The following is a 16,034-nucleotide window of genomic DNA, read 5'->3' as shown; positions in this document are numbered from 1 at the left end:
AAGGCCTGGTGAGCTGCTAGTGAAAAATCAGCTATTGAAAACCTTATGGAGCACAGTTGTACTTTGACACACACAGGGTCGCCGTGAGTCAGAATTGACTCGACGGCAAATGGTGGTGGTGATACTGCTTCATGGCCCTGTCACTGTCCTCTTCCTTACCACTTGGCAACATTTGACCCAGTGAACAACTTTTCTGGTTCCTCCTTTCGTTTGGCTTCCTTCATATGACTCTATGTGGTTCTCTATCTTCTAATCTAGTCACTTCCTCCCGTGCTCCTTCACTTACAATCTTTTTGCCTTGTAAATGTGAGTGTTTGCCATGGCCCTGTCCAGCGTCCTCTTCTCACTGTGCTCTCATTCTATGGAATCTGGTCTATTTTCATGACTAAAGCTAACATCTCCGTGTAAGTAACTTGGAAATTTACCTTTTAAAAACATTTTTTCATATTATATATAGAATTCTTGTTTTATTTTCATATATACAAACACACATATGTACACATTTTTAAAATAAGATTACATATGCTCATTATAGAAAACTTGGAAAGAACAAATTATAAAGAAAACAGAATAACCCATATTCCCTAATCTGTTCCAGAAAGAACTACTATTTGGTATATTTCCTTTCAGTCATTTTTTTTCTCTATAAACATACACACACACACTCACACATACCCTCACACAAACACACAGGTAATCAGGCTCATACTGTTATAGTAGCTACAGTTTTGTATCTGCTTTATTCACTTTATATCATATCACAATTAAAAAATTTTTAATGGATGTTTAATATCCTATTGTATTGATGTTGCATAATTTAACTATGCACTTGAGTGTTTAGGAGCCCTGGTTGTGCAGTGGTTAAGTGTTTGGATTCAAAAGGTCGGCAGTTCGGATCTACCAGCTGCTCCTTGCAAATCCTACAGGGCAGTTCTACTCTGTCCTGTAGGGTCGCTATGAGTCAGAATCAACTCGATGGCAATGGGTTGGGTGTTTAGATTATTACAACGTTATTAATAAGAGAAAAAATTGAGAACAAATTTATGCATATGTCTTTGTCCAAATCACTCATTATTTTCATATGTTAGATTCCCAGAATTACCTGCTTAAAGGACATGAAAATTTAAAAATATTAAACCTGTTGTCAAGTTGCTTTTCATAAAATTCATAATTATTGTTCTTACCTACAGTGATTGTGAGTGCCCATCTTAGTGCATCCTTGGTAACATTGAATATAATTTTTTATATCTTATTTGATAAGGAAAAATTATTTAGTTTTTCTTTAATTACTAGTGTGAGAGAACATTTTTTCACACAATTATTTCCATCTCTGTTTCTTCTTCTGTAAATTGTCTTTTGATTAATCCCTTTCCCATTTTTATCCCTTAATGTTTTAATTATGTTGTTTTTTTGTTTGTTTGCTTGGAGCTTTTTTGGAGAAATACAGGTTTTTATTAGGCAAAATTGAATTAGGGAAGCAATGAAAGTATAAAGTGTACAAAAGTTGAAATCATGGTGTTTTAAATGCCCATTTTTATGAGGGGCTAGAACTCATGATCAATGAAGCAACACTACAAAATGGAAAGGGTTTCAGCTTGGTGTTATCACCAGCCGCTTAGGGGATCTTGACAAGTCGTTCATTCATCCTCTCCAAGTCTTACCTAAAAAATGAGAAGGTTGGACTGTTGATCCCAAAGTCCGTACAACCTCTGTGCTGAAAGTATGACTTTTGACCCACTGCTGTCTATTCTGGGATTACTTTCTGTTCTGTTCCCTTCACCCATTTTAGATATCTGGATCTTGAGGAAAGACTGGATGCAGTAAAGACAGGTTCCGTTGGGGTAGCAAGGCTTAGGGTCCCTTGATGGTGCAAACAGTTAAGTGCTGAGCTTCTAACCAAAAGGTTGACTGTTCAAACCCATCCAGAGGCACCTTGGAAGAAAGGCCTGGCAGTCTGCTTCCAAAAAGTCACAGCCGTGAAGACCCTGTCAAGTGGGGTTCTACTCTGTAACACATATGGGGTCACCATGAGTCAAAATTGACTGGACAGAAACTGGTGGTAGCAAGCTTAATGGAACTTGGGGGCAATTTAATGTGTTTGTGCCCTTTCCCTCTCAGGGAAGTAGAAGTCACAAAAGATTGGTATTTTTTAGGTGCCCCTGAACACGGACACTTGGGGGCCTGGTAAAGTCAGTCATAAGAGCCCTGCTGGGCTATGCCACATTGCCCCATCATCTCTGGACAGTGTGAAGCAGATCTCCTTTTATGACAAGAGATTTAAGTTACCAAGCTAAGTTATTTAACAATTTCTACTATTTAATACAGAAACTATTCTTATGTTTTCCTTTGTAATTTGTATGAGCTCTTCATTTGTAAGAATACTAACTCTTGGTCCTATGGTCAAATATTTAACCAGTTATTTGCCTTTTAATTTTGGATATAGTATATTATTACAGGCACACCTCATTTTATTGTGCTCCGCAGATGTTGCATTTTTTACAAATTGAAGGTTTGTGGCAACTGTATGTCTAGCAAGTCTATTGGCGCCATTTTTCTAACAGCATGTGCTCGCTTTGTGTCTCCGTGTCACATTTTGGTAATTCTCACAATATTTCAAACTTTTTCATTATTATTTTATCTGTTATGGTGATCTGTGATCAGTGATCTTTGATGTTACTGTTGTAATTGTTTTGGGGCACCACGAACCGTGGCCATGTAAGATGGCGAACTTAATCGATAAACGTTGTGTGTGTTCTGACAGCTCCACCAACTGGCCATTCCTGTCTCTCTCCCTCTCCTTGGACCTCCTTATTCCCTGAGACACAATGATATTGAAATTAGGCCAATTAATAACCCTGCAGTGGCCTCTGAGTGTTCAAGTGAAAGGAAGAGTCACATGTCTCTCACTTTAAATCAAAAGCTAGAAATGATTAAGTTTGCTGAGGAAGGCATGTCAAAAGCCGAGACAGGCTGAAAGCTAGATCTCTTGTACCAGTTAGCCAAGTTGTGAATGCAAAGGAAAAGTTCTTGAAGGAAATTAAAAGTGCTACTTCAGTGAACACACGAATGATAAGAAAGCGAAACAGCCTTATTGCTGATATGAAGAAAGTTTTAGTGGTCTAGGTAGAAGATCAAACCAGCCACAACATTCCCTTAAGCCAAAGCCAAATTCAGAGTAAGGCCCTAACTCTCTTCAATTCTGTGAAGGCTGACAGAGGTGAGGGAGCTGCAGAAGAAACATTTGAAGGAGAGGTTGGTTCATGAGGTTTAAGGAAAGAAACCAGCCAACCAACCCATTGCTGTCGAGTCGATTCCAACTCATAGTGACCCTATAGGACAGAGTAGAACTGCCCCACAGGGTTTCCAAGGAGCTGCTGGTGGATTCGGATTTGAACTGCCGACCTTTTGGTTAGCAACCAGGCTCTTAACCACTGCACCATCAGGACTCCTAAGGAAAGAAGCTGTCTCCATAACATAAAAATGTAAGGTGGAGCAGCAAGTGCTGATGTAGAAGCTGCAGCCAGTTATCCAGAAGATCTAGGTAAGATAATGATGAAAGTGGCTACATTAAACAACAGATTTTCAATGCAGATGAAACAGCCTTATTTTGGAAGATGATGCCATCTAGGACTTTCATAGCTAGAGAGGGGAAGTCAATGCCTGTCTTCAAAGCTTCAAAGGACAGGCTGACTCTCTTGTTAGGGGCTAATGCGGCTGGTAACTTTAAGTTGAAGCCAGTGCTCATTTACCATTCTGAAAATTCCAGGGCCCTTAAGAATTATGCTAAAACTGTTTTACTTGTGCTCTGTAAATGAAACAACAAAGCCTAGATAACAGCACATCTGTTTACAACATGATTTACTGAACATTTTAAGCTCATGGTTGAGAACTACTGCTCAGAAAAAAAGATTCCTTTCAAAATATTACTGCTTATTGACAATGCACCTGGTCACCCAAGAGCTCTAATGGAGATGTACAAGGAAATTAATTTTGTTTTCATGCCTGCTAACACTACATCCATTTTGCAGCCCACGGATCAAGGAGTATTTTCGACTTTCAAGTCTTACTATTTAAGAAATACGTTTGGTAAGGCTATAGCTGCCATAGATGGTGATTCCTCCGATGGATCTGGGCAAAGTAAATTGAAAACCTTCTGGAAAGGATTCACCATTCTAGATACCAATAAGAACATTCATGATTCGTGGGAGGAGGTCAAAATATCAACATTAACAGGAGTTTGGAAGAAGTTGATTCCAAACCTCATGGATGTCTTTGAGGGATTCAGGACTTTAGTGGAGGAAGTAACTGCAGATGTGGTGGAAATAGCAAGAGAACTACAATTAGAAGTGGAGCCTGAAGATGTAACTGAATGACTACAACCTCATGATAAAACTTTAACAGTTGAGGAGTTGCTTCTTATAGATGAGAAAAGAAAGTGGTTCCTTTAGATGGAATCTACTCGTGAAGATGCGGTAAACATTTTGAAATGACAACAAAGGATTTAGAATATTACATAAACTTAGTTGATAAAACAGCAGCAGGATTTGAGAGGATTGACTGCAATTTTGAAAGAAGTTTTGCTGTGGGTAAAATGCTATTAAACAGCACTGCATGCTACAGAGAAATCTTTTGTGAAAGGAAGAGTCAATCGATGCAGGAAACTTCATTGTTGCTTTTTTTAAGAAACTGCTGCAGCCACCCTATCCTTAAGCAATAACTGTCCTGATCAGTCAGCAGCCATCAACTTCGAGGCAAGATCCTCCACCAGCAAAAAGATTATGACTTGCTGAAAGCTCAGAGAATGGTAAACATTTTTAGCAATAAAGTATTTTTTAATTAAGGTGTGTACGTGTTTTTTTCAGACATAATGCTGTTGCACACTTAATAGACTACAGTGTAGTATAAACATAACTTTTATATGCACTGGGAAACAAAAAAATTCATGTGACTCATTTTATTGCAATATTCGCTTTATTTCAGTGGTCTGGAACCAATCCCGCAATATTTCCGAGGTATGGTTGTACTTAATACATAGATCTTTTTCTTTGGGATTTTTTTGGTTATTTTTATGTTTAGAAGGCCTTCACTATCTAGAGGTGGGTTATATATTCACTTTCATTTCTTTTTTTATGGTTTTACTCTTTATATTTAACTCTTTAATTTGACTTGAATTTACTTTGGGGTACCAAACCAGTATGTTTAGTGCCTTTGCATATCTTCTGAGTTCCGGATTCATATTTCCAACTCCCTGTTAGAGCATGTGGATCGTTCCAATGCACCATGCACTTGTGGCCACCTAGTTTCTCTAATGAGAAAACTTGAAATTGTCTTTAACACTTAAGTCCATCTTCCCTCCCGCATTTAATCAGTCACCAAGTTAGGTTGATTTTACCCCAACATTGATAATGGCTCCTTAATCAGTTTTCAGATTCAGATCCTCCTTATTTGTCAGAGTCCTCAAGTAATCTTTAGAGTTGACCTTAGTTTTTCCCTTTCAGTCCAGAGTTGTGAAAAACCAGAGCACTGATTTTCCAAGCATGGTTCCCTCAACTGCGTGCATCAGAATCACCTGGGGTGTTGGTTGAAAAGACTCCCAGGTCCTACTTAGACCTACCAATCAATATATCTGGGGAAGGGGGAGGAGTCTGTGGTTTTAACCAGTGCCTCAAGAGATTTATATAAACACTTAAGAGGAACCAATGCCCAAGTAAATTAGGTCCAAGTTTTTCTGCATGCTGTTCAAGACCCCACACTCTGACAGCTTATTTTTCCAAGCTTGTCTCCCACGACACCACCTACCTCCTGGGCACTGCAGCCATACAATGATTCACTGTTTCCTGGACCCACCCTGTCCTTTCCTGCCTCTGTGCCTTTGCTCATGCAGTTCCCAAGCCCATGCTCCTCCCCCACCCAATTCTCCTTGTAACCCTTGTCCTTAAGAGCCCAAATCAAATGCTACCTTTTTTTTTATAAAGTCTTTCCCAACTTCTATTTGAAGCAGTGACTCCTTCCCTAGTATTCACTTAGCACTTTTTTTTACTTCATTTTTTTACCTTAATGCTGTCACAATTTATGAATTATTATTTCCTTGGAAGATTTTAAGCCTTCCAAGTACAGGAACCATGCCTTTCCTTTTCATTTCATAGCCATTATGCATATAGTAAGCAATTAAATTCTCATAGAGTATATGAAATATATCTGATCTTGCAAGCACACTATTATATAAATGTTTGATTTCACGTCGCACTTAGAATAAAATTAAAATCCTTTACCTTTGCTGATAAATCCTTATATAACATGGCTGCTGCTCATTTCTGTGTCTTCATCTCATACTTCTCTCCTTGCTTACTCCCTAGCCATGTCATTTTCTGCCTCAGGACCTTTGCATTTGCTATTCCTCTGCCTGGAAAACTCTTTTCCCCATGTCTTCTGTTCAGCTGGCTGGCTGCCTCTGTCCTCCCCAGTCATTTAGGTTTCAGCTCAGAAATGTCATTCACTCAAAGTCTTTCCCAGACCACTATCTAAAGTAGCTGCCCCCTTTCCTTCCACAACCCCTCTTTGTATTTCCTTCACAGCACTAATCACAGTCTTTAGTTGTCTTGCTTCCCCAGTAGAGTGGGAGCTTCGTGAGGGCAGAGACCTTGTCTGTCACTGTTACCATTAACATATCCTTAGCACATAGAGCACTGCTGGCCCGTGGTAAGTGCTCAATAAATATTTGTTGAATAAATAAATAAGACTTGAAAATAGATATCTCATTTTAGTGAGTCTTGGTTTGCAACCCAAAGTTCTTTGTTTGTTTCGTTTTGTTTTCACAGCTGGGGTAGTTTCCTCAGGGTTCAAATGAGGTAGCAGTCTCTGAGGACTTCTGAAGATAGTTGGACAAAGGTTTGTGTACTGTGACAGCCCAGGATTCATTTCCATCTGAGTGCAGGTTTTCCAAGGTGTCCCCAGGATCCAGGCCACTATTTTACTACCACTGTCGGCATCTGCCTCCAGGGTTATTACTGCTGGGCAATACTAAGTAGTCTGTCAACTCTTACTATATTTTTAAGAGCAAGTGTGGCAAAACTAGAATCCAACTGACGACTCCTCAAGTAACCAGAATTTTTCTTCTGCTCTTCTTCTCTAGGAGAAAAATAAATAGGAAAGCTATCTAGAATTCTCCAGGAAAGATGAAATTATTTTCATTGTTCTGTACTCCCCATAATAGGACAGTGTACTGATGAGAAGGATTTTCAGCAAGAGCTTTAAACAAGAAGTTTCTTGTCAACATCCAGTTGAACTAGACAATGTAACTCATCAGTTCTGATTTCTTCCTATGTCTCTTTACTGAGTAGCCTTATTTTTCAATTCCATCATTTTTTCCCCTCGAAACTGGCTTCCAATTTTGTTAATAATAATCATACTTTTTAATAGCACTTCATAGTTTTCAAAGTATTTTTATTTTTCTCCTCTCAATCCTCATATCCATGCCATGTGAATTAATATGTTTGTGAGATGAAGAAACTGATGCCCAAAGAAGTTGATCAACTTTCCCATGGCAACTGAAATATCAATAAATGCCTCTTTGTAACTTTTTTTTACAGTACCATAATTTGATGTGGTTTTTAGGAGAGAAATATTAAAATTCAATTAAAACACTAGCGTTAAAATGTTTGTAACTGATCCTTAAGAAATAAGATGCACAGCAGAGGTCCAGATAAGTAGCAAAGTTTTCTCATTCTTTGTTGTGATTTGTTAATTATTTATGTGACCAGCCTCAGCTATGCTTGTCCTTGATTAAAGCATTATTCTGTGTTAACTTCTCAGGTTTTTACAGAAAGATTAGCTAACTTGCCTAGACAAGAGTCACTTTTCAGTAAGCCCGTTTTAATTCCCCTGCTTGAAGGGATTGGTTAAATTGATCTGAACTGGCTCTTCAGATTGAGCAAGTCTTGAAAAAAATACATCATCTAAAATTTCAGCTAAAAAGAATGGAAGCCAGGCCCTTCCTGGAAATACCCAGGAGTGAAATTAAGAAGCCCTGTATTTGGAGAAAAGTTGATTAATTATTAAGGACAAAGGACTAGTATAAGAAGGTTATACCTTTAACGGAAGTACCTTCTTAAAACAAGTGTATATATTTGTTCTGCTTTGAAGTTGTAAAGAAGATTACAACCACTTTACCAACCAAATTAGCCATTTTGTCTTAATTAACTGTGCAATTGGCAAGACCAGTGAGCATGTAATTTATAGGCGAATTTCAGTTCAGTAGATGGGGCTTCGTTGAGATAGGAGGCAGCTGAGTACTAGCACAACACTTTTTTTTCATTTGTATAACTTATGTTTACTGAGCCCCAACACTACCAGGCATTGTTATCTGATGCATCTGATGTTAAAGTGTAGAATGGTACAAAGGTTAAAGGAGAAACAGGCTATTCAGAGTAAACCTATGCTTTGTGTAATGGCCTCAGTCAACTATAAATTTCCAGTCTTTTTTCAATCAACTATGCATTTCTCTACTTTTACTTTAAATCTGAAGTTACTGACATAGTTATCTTTTCTTCTACTTACTGACAGAGATATTCTTTACTATGTGTGAAAAAATACTGAAAAACTCCATTGGATTATGTTTGCTCTTCCAATGCGTTAATTATCCAGTTTAGAAAAATCAAGTAAATAACAGATTATTTGGGAGAGAGGTGAAGGTAAAACAAACTTGGATTAGAGCTGATAATTCCTTAATTTAAAGAAAAAAAAAAAGGTTAGAGACGTTCTTGGGTGGTTTTTCATGACCTACAAAATGTTAGACCAAAGTCAGTTTTTAAAGGCTGTAGTTGGAGGTTACTCTTTATTTATATAAATAAGATACGTGAAGATTACCACAGTTATGTAAAAAGCTTATTTGGGTTTCAAAAGTGCAAGATAAGATATTTAATTTAATGAGTAAGGTAATGAAAACCAGGTAGGAAGGATGTAGTTATATCATTTTTAATTTAGCATTTTTACAAAGGTGTTGGTAGCGCCTAAAATTGGCCATTACAAGGTAAAGTTTAACAGAGATTTAGACTTTTTGGTGCAGAGAAATGGCATCAGGGTTTTAAGCAGGTCTGGTGTTCTGGCAATCACTGTCACTTCTCAAAGATAACATTAGAGATGCTGGGTGTTTATCCCTGATTAATGGAAATAAGTTAACCCTGAAATACAGTGTACACTAGAACTGCCTTCTGGTTTATTCTCTGTGCTGCAAGTCATTTTGTTCCCAGCCCAACCCCCTAAAAAATGAATAAGACCTAACAATTACTTAGCTTCTTTGGGCCTCAGTTTCTTCATTTATAAAGTGGGGACAATAATAATATCTACTTCTGAGTGTGTTACTGTGAGGATTAAATAAGTTTATATATGCAAAGCAATTAAAATAGTGTCTTGCAGAAACAACCCAAGTGTCTATCAACAGATAAATGGATAAACAAAATGTGGTATATCCATACAATAGAATATTATTCACCCATAAGGAGAAATGTAGTTCTGATACATGCGACAACATGCATGAACCTTAAAAACATGCTGAGTGGAAATAAGTCAGACACAAAAGGATAAATATTATATGATCCCACTTATATGAAATATCTAGAATAGACAAATGCATGGAGACAAAAATTTATTAGTGGTTACCAGAGGCTAGGGATTGCCATGAGTAGAAATCGACTCAGTGGCAACTGGTCTGGTTACCAAGGACTAAGGGATGGAGGGAATGGGAGTTATTGCTGAAGGGGTACTGAGTGTCTGTTTGGGGTGATGTAAAACTTTTGGAAATGGATAGTGATGATGGTTGCGCAACATGGTGAATGTAATTAATGTCATTGAATTGTACACCTAAAAATGGTTAAGATGGCAAACTTTTTGTTACATATATGTTCAACACAATAAAATTAAACAAAACAATATCTGGCACATGGTAAATGCCCAGTAAATGTTAGCTGTTTTTATCACCACCACCACCATCATTACTGTTAAGCACTTATTTTAGCATTGAGCTTAGAGGAATTTTCCTAAAGTTACCCAGTAAGTAAGTGGTAGACCCAAGATGTAGGCAGGCCTGAACTGAAAGGAGCCTGGGTCAGAGTTGGTTTAGATATAGAGCAGACTGGGCCATCTGGCCTAGCCCTTACCATTTCTGGTTTAGAGATTCTTGGGGAGGATAACGGAGCCCTGGTGGCGTAATGGTTAAAGCGCTTGGCTGCTAACTGAAAGGTTGGCAGTTCAAACCCACCTGCCGCTCCACGGGAGAAAGATGTGGCAGTCTGCTTCTGTAAAAATTACAGCCTTGAAAACCCTCTGGGGCAGTTCTACTCTGTCCTATAGGGTCGCTATGAGTTGGAATTGACTGGACGGCAATGGGTTTGGTTTGATTTGGTTTGGGGGAGGATAAGACTGGCCCAGACTACCCCTAGATATTGAGAAGATACGGTTTGCAGTGAAAGTTGTAGAGCATGCACATTAGATTGTGTCAGACTTTTAAATCCTGGAGCTGTGTGACCTTGAACAAGTTATTTAAACTTTCTGAGCTTCAATTTCTTCCTCTGTAAGATGAGAATAATAATATTTGCTTCATGGTCTTGTAAAGATTAAGTGAATAAATCCAATGAAATGAAATAACGTGTAAAGCAGCTGGCATATGACCAGGGCTCAATAACCAATCCCCAGGCTTATGCTAATGTGGCCCAAACTCTTAACTGAATTCTGACACAGTCCATCTAGATAGTGGGTGATTAGGGTCTGTGTCTGCCTCGCTGCTCTGGCCTAATTACCCTGGGACCAAGCCAGAATTAAACTCCCAAACCTGTTTTTCTATCAGGATCATAGAAGAGACTTTTCAGAAAAATTAGACGTGTTTGGACTCCACGTGGGAGATTCAGATTCCATAGATGATCCTGATATTCAGAGTGCCCTCCCCACTAAACTGAGAAGCATTAATTGCTAATAGAGAGTAGCAGCTGAAGCACAACCCTAAACAGTGTTCTTAATGCTGGGTTGTCACGTAGTGTTGTCAGGCTTTTTATAGGACTGTGCTGTGGTAGGAATATTAATGAGCAGTCAAGGGGTAGGTGCCCTGCAAGAGACAACTCTAAAGAAATGAGGATCTCATCTGTATAGTCAAACAACATTTCTATTTGCGAAGAATATTAATGAGATCTGGATAAGAATCAGACACCAGGAAAGGCCAGCTGCTGTGGCAGGCGATTTTAATTGTACAAGGAGTTACACATGATATTCAGACAGTCCTTGTGCAATTAAAAAAATTAATTAAGTTCTGGAGATAATAAACAATTTATAAATGACATTTAAAAAATAAATGTGGCTTCATAAAGTACGTGTATTGAGTGGCCATTAAACATTTGAAAGTATACTCAACCTCACTCATAATTAAAGGAATGAAAATTAAAACTATAATGTACTATTTTCCACCCATCTCCTATGAGATTGTAGAAAATTAAAAATATTGACAGAAATGTGGAGAATAGACTTTCTTATATAGCTGATGGTTCACCTATAAATTGATGCAACATTTTGAGGGGAATTTGGGGATTTCTATTAAAATTTTAAATGAACAGGCCTTTTGAACTAGAGGTGCTGCTTCTAGGAGTTTATACCTCCAAGTAGGCAAAAGTACAGGAATGTTGGTTGTTAAAATAAAGAGCTTAAAACAACCTAAATGTTCACTGACAGGGGCTTAGTTAAATAAGTGATAGAATATTACAGAGGGAAATATATAGTACTGAAAGGTTGAGGTTTATCTGTATGTTCGAATGTTAGAAGATGTCCAAGAGAAACAAAGTAATTGCTGAAGAGCATATTAACAAACAAAAAAAGAAAAACACTATTTTTTAAAAATGCATGTGTTTATGTGTGGTGTGTGTTAACTTCTCTGTGCCTCAGTTTCTTCATTTGTAAATTAGGGATCATGGTAGTATCTACCTCATGAATTGCTGTGAAGATAAAATGAGCTATTATGTAAGGTGCTTAGAACAATTACTGACACTTAGTACTGTATGTTTACTGTTATTATTATCATGCATAGACCATATCAGAAAGTTTATACTCCAGACTGTGACAGTGGTTACCTTTGGGAAGTGGTATTGGCTTGGAGGAAGGGGCAGACAGGACAGGCAGGGATTTCCATTTCTTATATTGTATATTTCCTCATAATTGTTTATAGTGCTCAGGGCCATGCCTTTTCCAGTCACTCTGACCAGGGAGGCTAGACAGTGAAGAAAATGGCAGCTCATGTTTGTAGTGCTTATTTAGACCTCAGGAGGAGAGATTACCCAAAGGGAAAAGGGAGGATGAGGAAAGGTAATGGTGGAAGGTTAGATATGAAGGGAGGTAGGCTGATGGATTCCACCATGGCTGCTGAAGCTCTTTTTGAAAACCACTGAACTAATTAAAGAGTAAAAGTTTTAAAATTGCACAAGAAACTTATAAAGTCTTAACATTTATATTTGGACTCTTTTTTTTTCTTTCTTCCAATTCTCTAGGTTATATTTATACTAAAAAGGTGGTTTGTGTTTAATTTGACTTCTGAATGACAACTACAAAAAGTAATTGCTCAAAGTGCCTAAAATAAACATTTGGAAAGAGATAAGTAGTTTTTCCAATGATTATGAAATAAAATTTTTGATGTTTTAAGGAGTTCACTACTTTTCAATTGGTGTTACTACCCCCGTTGTATAATATCATAGAGTATTTTTTGCATTAGAGAAGTCAAACAGCTGAAGCAAATATTACATTTATGAATTATTATTATTCAGAGACTTATAGATCTTGTTAAGACAGTATTAGATGTAAACCAACCTTGGTCCAAATATGTGTTCTGCTAACTAAACCTTTGGAATAATGTTTACTGAATGTGTCTTAAGACACAGAGGTATACAGAGACTGACGAGATCTGCCTCTGACCTCAAGTGATATGCCAGGTACTGTTTTGCATTTATTATCTTTTTTTATATTTAGAACAGCAGTGTAGGGTAGGTTTATCATCCTCATTTTACACCAAAGGAAACTGAAGTCTAAACAGTAGAATCAGCAATCGAACTAGTTGGTACTTCCTTTGCACTGCCCTGCCACAAATAGCCCTAGTGTGGGGACAGGTGATGTGAGCCCTGTGTCGGGGCACAATGAGCATTCTCAGGGACCTCAGTCATCATCCATCATTTAGTCTGGTGACTTTCAAACTACAATTTTTTAAAATAACAGCTTTATTGAAATATAATTCACATGCCATACAATTTACCTATTTAAAGTGTTCTATTAAATGGTTTTTAGTGTATTTACAGAGTTGTGCAACTATCATCACAATCAATTTTACAAAATTTTTATCACCCCCCCCAAAAAAAAAATTCCCATACACATTAGCAGTCACTTCCCTTTTCTCCCCACCCTTGTTCCCCTTAGCTTTAGGCAACCAGTTTCTGTCTGTAAAGATTCTCTTATTCTGGACATTTCATACAGGTGGAATCATACAATATATGGTCCTTTGTGACTGGCTTCTTTCATCTAACCTGTTTTCACGGTTCATCCATGTTGTAGTGTATATCGGTACTTTATTCCTTTTGATGGCTGAATAATATTCCATTGTATGGATATATACCATATTTTGTTTGCCCATTCCTCAGTTGATGGGCATTTGTATTGTTTCTACTTTTTGGCTATTATGAATAATGCTGCTATGAAAATTCATCTACAAGTTTTTGTGTGGACATATGTTTTTATTTCTGTTGGGTGTATAGCTAGGAGTGGAATTGCTGGCGTGTGTGGTAACTATGTTTAGCCTTTTGAGGAGCTGCAAGATTGTTTCCAAAGCAACTGCACCATTGTATTTTCCCACCAGCAGTGTATGAGGGTTCCAGTTTCTTCACATCCTTAACCAACAGTTGTTAAACTATAATTTTAACCACACCCAACAATAAGAAATATTTTACATTTATACCCAGTTTACATGTGTTTACACACACACACCCAAGTAACTAAAACAAAAGCTTTATAAAAGAGTATTTACCTATACTTTATGTGATGTACTGTGGCATTTTCTGTTGTGTTCTATTCTTTTTCATTAAAACAAATAAAACGTTGCTAGTTCTGATTACTGAAATGGATTTCACAATTCACTTTTTGTGACCTGCAGTTCGAAAAACACCAAGTTATTCTAAATCATTCATTTCACACAAGAGGAAGGTGAGGCCTGGAGAGAGAGACTTGTTCAGGGTCACACTGCTAAATTAGCGGCAGTTTAAAGATCAGAGCCCAAACCTGTTGGCTCCCTGCTTTAACTTTGACATCTCAGCAAATTATAACCAAGACCAAACCCATTGCCGTTGAGTCGATTCTGATAGCGACCTGATAGGACAGTAGAACTGCCCCGTAGGGTTTCCAAGGAGTGCCTGGTGGATTCGAACTTTTTGGTTAGCAGCCGAGCTCTTAAGCACTGTGCCACCAGGGGTCCCAATAAATTATAGTTGCCCCCATACTCAGTAGGTAAAAATAAAATAGAATTTCTGTTCAAGCACCATGTTTTTAGTCTGTATGTATTTTTTCTCAAGCAGAATTTTAAAATCAGCAACAAATCAGACTAGAAGAAAAAGGGATAAAAAGAACTTGTTTTATTATCATGACGCATTGGTTTACACAATGATTTTGTGCCATCTGGGCAGAGAAGTTCTAGGTGAACCTAGATTATGGGCACCGAATTAGGCAGATCAGATTAATCAGTTCAGTGTGCCAGATTTGTTTTGGTTCAGACTTCAGTCTACCTTTAGAGGGCAGCCATTTTCCTTACACTGCCAAATTTGAATGGAAATCGAGTGCACAATATAAAAATATTTTATGCTGTTGTTTTCCAGTTTTCTTGAAATACACATAGATCTTAAACTCTAATTCAATGTTTGCCAGCATATGATGGGAAAACCTCCTACACTTGAATCACTTCTGTGTGCTTGTTATGTGGACTTCCTGATCCCTACTCAAGACCTAATGATTCAGAATCTAGAAATGGGACCTGGAAATCAGTATTTTAAACAAGCTTCCTTGGTGGTTCTGTGTACACTCAAGTTTGAGACCTATGCATTGATTTTTCCTCCTTTTTATGTCTCATCTTAGCTCCCATTTGGTGTCTAGAATTACTATTAGGCTTTGTACCTGAAGAGCCAAATAGTTGTTCATTAGCATTTGTACGGAAACACCTGAGTTATACCAACAGAGGGACTTAATTAAAACAATCTGCATTGATAGGTTTCAGTTTTATTGTACTTGAGTTTAGTGATAGAGGCCTTTTTTATGGCTGTTTCCACTGGTTTCCCATAATTTGGGATGGTTTATTTGGGAATAAGTAAATACAACCCCTATTTTCTTTTCCACAAAGCAAACCCAAACCCATTGCCGTCAAGTAGATTCCGACTCATAATGACCCTATAGGGCAGAGTTAAAACTGTCTCATAGGATTTCCAAGAAGCAGCTGGTGGATTCAAACTGCTGACCTTTTGGTTAGCAGTGAGCTCTTAACCACTACGCCACTGGGGCTCCAAAGCATTAGTCTATAAAAATAGCTGAATCCAACAAATTATTTCAGATACCTGAGATCTCTCCCTTCATTTAATAAATATTTTTGAGTGGCCATTATGTGCCAGGCCCTGATCTGAGTATTAAAACACAGTGTAATCAGTGTTGGGGCAGGTCAATTACTTTGGGAGCTTAAGAGGAACCTCTAGCTCAAGCTTGTTGGGGGAGAGATTAGGGCAGAATCTGGAGGAAATTGGCATCTAAGCCAAGACCTATAGCATAAGGCCAGGGAGGGGATAGAGCATTTTCAGGCAGAGGGAACAGCATGTGCAGAGAAAGGCCTGGTATCAAGAGACGTAAGTTGGGACTGCCTAAATATGTGAGGAAAAAATTTGTACAAAGAGCGTAGTCAATGTCACTTAAATGTGTATGTAAAAAAAAATTTTTGAAATGGCGTGTCTTTGGCTATGTGTATTTTCACCAAAAAAAAAAAAAAA

The sequence above is a fragment of the Trichechus manatus genome, unplaced genomic scaffold, assembly GCF_000243295.1.
Source record: "Trichechus manatus latirostris isolate Lorelei unplaced genomic scaffold, TriManLat1.0 scaffold00209, whole genome shotgun sequence".
In the NCBI taxonomy this organism is placed as follows: domain Eukaryota; kingdom Metazoa; phylum Chordata; class Mammalia; order Sirenia; family Trichechidae; genus Trichechus; species Trichechus manatus.
This window is presented reverse-complemented; position numbering follows the sequence as displayed.